Raw genomic sequence first — 4,453 nt, 5'->3', positions numbered from 1 at the left:
GGGGTCCCGCCGCCGCTGTCCGCGCTCCGCCAGGCGCTCCCGGGCGGCGGCCGCTCCTCCCGGAGCTCCGGGCGGGGGCAGGGGCCGCGCTGGTGCCGCCGCTGCCCCGGCCCGGCCGCGCTCGCAGCCGCAGTGACAGCCCCGCTCGCCTCCTCTTCCAACTTCGCGAAATAAAGCTGCACTTGCCGGTCCCGCGGCCGCCGCCTCCGCCCGCGGCTTTGCGCTCCCCCTTTTTTAAGCACAAACAATCGCTACTTCTGTTTCCTAAGGACACGAAGCCGGTTTCTCTCTCCTCTTTTTTTTTTTTTTTTTTTTCCCCCCCCCCCCCCCCCCTTTTTTTTTTTTTTAACCTCATCAGCTTTTTTTGAAAAGAAAAAAAATTTGAGCGCTTTTTGAGTTGAAACACCCGCCCACATTTTAACGGCACAGATTTAAGGAGGCGCGGCGGAGTTCGGGCAGGAAGGCCTGTAGCGGCTCCCGCCCGCCCCTCGCCCGGCCCCGGCCCCGGCCGCGCCGCCGCCGCAGCCCCGCGGCGCCGGGTGCCGTCCCCTCACCGCGCAGCCCCGGCTCGGCACTGCCCCGCCACAGCCACCGCGGCCCCGCTGCTTTTAGGAGGAGCGCTGCCGAGGCCTAGTGGGGGGGAAATGAAAGGAAAAGGAGCTTTTAGCGCCGGGAGCCCCCCGCGCCCCGGCGGGAGGACCGGGATCGGGGGAGCTCGGCGGGCGGCAGGGCGGCCTCCGCCGCGGCGCTTCTCCCCGGCGGGCTCCACCTGCCCGCGGGGGGAGCGGAGCCTGCTCCGGTCCCGGGCTCGGTCCTGGACCCACCGCCCTCGCTCGGCGCCCCGCGGGGCAGCGGCTCCGCGCTCGGGGCCACCCCGGCAGCGGCGCGGGCTCCGCTCCCCGAGGACAAGGTCAAGGATGAAGGGTCAATGTCAAGTTGTCTTAACGGTGGAAAGGCGACCGTTCACGGCGGCACTCCCTGCTTCCCGCGTTTCTGGTGTCCTTGATTGATTTGAAAGTGCCATTTTGAGGGGAAAAACGCACCCGGGCGCCGAGGAGACGCGAGGGCTTCCCCAGGGCGAAGAAGCGAGGATGGTACAGTACGGGGATGTCATCGCCACTCTGCCTTACACTATTTAGTGCCTTAAAGTGCTTTAATGGCCGGATTGCTTTAGGTTTCAGGGACCCTCGGAGGACTGAATTCTGCCAAGCGAACCCTCCGAGAGGTAAGGTGCAATGTCATGGCTCCCTGATAAGCACACGTAACCCATCGGTTGCAGTCTGCACGTCTGTTTTCTGCGTGGACGCCACGGGAAGATGATTTTGAATGTAAACAGGCGTGAGGCAGCTCGGGGAGATGCGTTAGGGAGGGAACCTGTGGCAGCGACATCTCCTCCAGCACTGCCCTGCGGGGGGAACCTGCCGCTGGCAGCCGGGCAGGGGCCGGAGGGGGCCGGGGCCCGAGTCTGCAGGGATGGACCTACAGCTGAGTGAAGCCTGTATGACTTCTGCATCTGGCTCTCCTCTCAGCGTCAGTTGCTTTTTGTGTCGCAATTTAATTTTTCTGCAGTGATTCCCCCTCCCACGCTTGTTTGTGAATATACAAAGGTGACAAGTGTGAGCTGCCTGCACACCGAGCAGGGAAAGCAACTTTGTTCAATTTATCAACTAACCCCCCACTCCCATTAAAGGCCCGTGTATTTTTAAAGGCCTCACTGTGATAATTCTCGTCCTGAAGTAACAGCGCTTTTCCTTCCTTTTTTTTTTTTTTTACAGTTTTGTAAGGAAAAATATGAATTATAATTTCCCTCAAAGTTAGCTCTAGAAATATATATACACAAATATAATTTATTTATTCAAATATAGTTGCTTTTCTGCATAAGGAAGGAATTTATATGCAAAACTTCGATTATTCATTCAGATGGCTTGTAAGTGACTTTATTTTGTGACTAATCACTACCTAAAATCCACAGGCTTTGGTGGTGTTCCCTGTTGCTAAATTACTGCAAAATTAGACCTGCAAGTCTTACAACAGTCTCACATTATTTTTTGTTGGTTTACAGTTCAGAATAAAGTTCGCATCTTCTGTTAATCACACCACATAGCAAAAGTAATTAAGTAGAGGGTAGCTGGAGTGCTGCAGGCCTCCTGCAAGTAGAACTGCCCGGCCAGAAAATGCCGCGAAGCCTCCTCTACCGCGGGGCTCTGTCAAACGCCTTTGCAGAAAGTAGCTCGTTAGTCCTGATCGTTTCGTCTCATGAATGACGAAGATAATCCCCCTAAAACTAAAAGAATTGTCCCAGTGGGCTCCAGAATCATCAAAAAAAAAACAACCTTCTGGAAGGAGATCTTATCGTTGAGCATTACAAGGAGTAAGATAAGCAGCTCCCTAATTTGTCTAACACTCTTTGAAGAACACAACACAGCTCGAGTGGCTCGCAGCGAGGGGTTGTGAGAAGGTGAGAAGGGGAATAGAAACTTTCGTTGTGACTTGAACGTGAACTTCCTGCGACGTGGGGCATGTGCAGGTTTTCACCTTCTCTTCACGTTCTGGATCAAATCCTTCCTGTTTTGATCTAATATAGATATCATTATTTAAAATATGACTGTAATAGACGTGAACGTCGTGTAACTAATCTTGACAACATACCTATAGCTTCAATTCGTGCCAGGAATTAATTGGCCTTACTCCAGTTGCTAAAACTCGCTTTTCAGCCTTTATTATAGTTACTCTCTAGTAATGTGTGGGTGGATTTGTTTGTAATTTAGCATAGGCTGTACCTGGCATTGCACCATACCTTGTACTTATTACAGAACTGTCTGTAACATAGAACGGGGGGAAAAAAAATGTGCAGGTGTGAGGGCAATTAATTTATCATCCCTCCGGTCGGCGGTGGGGAGCTCGAATTGTTAAGCTAACGTCAGCGGGCAATAAAACCCTCTTGGCAAGCCCTGCCAACATAAACTAGAGCAACAACACGATAAAATAAAAAAACCCCCAGCTCCTCTGACGCTGTGGCATTGCATCGCAAGTGGCGTTTCAGTGTGGCGTCCGCCCGCCCGCCCGGGGACCCGCAACACCGCCGCCAGACGCGCAGCTCCGGCGCCCTGGAGCCCGCGCCCCCCAGCAGCGCCCGCAGACGGGCTCTAAGCAATTCCCAGGGTTTTTTCCTTGGGAACACGGACTCTCCTGAAGGTACAGTTTAACTTTTCATCCCCTCCTGTCGGCGCTTAGCGTGTGTCCACGGTCGCTCCCCGCCACAGGCCCCGCCGCCGTGGGCGGTCGCGCCGGGCTCCCCCCGCAGCTCTGCCCGGGGCCAGCCCGGCTGCGGCGGCAGGAAGCTCGCAGGGTCCGGGAAACTCGCCTGTAACTCTATAAAAACCCAATAAAGAACCGTGTTCCCTAAACCCGGCGGAATATCTTGATTCAAAGGTATCATCGTGTGGCTTTATTAGCTGATAGGAAAGCTGCTCGATGCCTCTGTGACCTCAGATAGTTGCGACACTCACAGGACACTCCTACAAAAAGCACAGCAAAACATGTTGGACTAATTAGCAAATTGGCGTCCAAATGCGTGCTTAATGTCAGGAGGGGGGAAGGTGAACTGCATCAGGTTGTAGAAGGCAGACTTAGCATTAATTACAGTTAGATTTGCATCACTTAAAGCAGATTTATTTGCGGTATGTAATAGAATTGCAGCTTACAGTGCTGGAGTGCTAAGCCTGAGCGAGGGCCGCTGTGCAGATCACGGGTCCGTCGGCTCAAAAACCTGTGGAAAAACGCACTTCCTTCTTTTGTAACTAGTCGGAACACGGCGGGGGGGAAAACCACCGAGCTGTACCGAGCCCCGGCCCTGTGCGCGCCCCCCGCCCGGTGGGGTCGGGTCGGGTCACTCGGCGGGCACAACGGTACGGGCTGTCGGGGGGGTCGGGGACCGAATCGCTGCATTCACCGATGGCACCGCGGACGGATGGAGGGAGGGAGAGATGGATGCAGGGAGGGATGGACGGACGGATGGATGCAGGGACGGATGGACGGAGAGGCAAGGCCGCCCTCCGGCCCTTGTTTCCCCGCACCGCCCAGGGATGGCCGCAGCCAGGTCCCCGCCAACCCGCTTAGGCCGCACTCGGCGGTGGAGCCCAGCCGGGACATCCCGCGCCGCCGCAGGGCCCGGGGAGCCGCCAACCGGCGGGACGGGACGGGGGCTGTGCCCGCTCCCTCGGCCCCGCGCGGGCGGACCGGCGGCACCTCCGCTGGGCAGCGCGGGCCTGGGCGCTCCGCTCCGCTCCCTGGGCGCGGGCCCGCCGCGCCCGCAGTGCCCGCAGTGCCCGCGGTGCCCGGTCCCGGCGCGGTCCCGCCCCCGGTTCTCTCACAGCGCTTGACAGGCGGGCGGTCACGTGCCGGCCGCAAAGCGCCTCTTTGCGACCTCAATGACAGGCAAAATGTGCGACAC

Source organism: Corapipo altera, unplaced genomic scaffold (assembly GCF_003945725.1).
Source record: "Corapipo altera isolate COAL_440 unplaced genomic scaffold, ASM394572v1 112, whole genome shotgun sequence".
NCBI classification, from domain to species: domain Eukaryota; kingdom Metazoa; phylum Chordata; class Aves; order Passeriformes; family Pipridae; genus Corapipo; species Corapipo altera.
Note: the sequence above shows the minus strand (reverse complement) of the source record.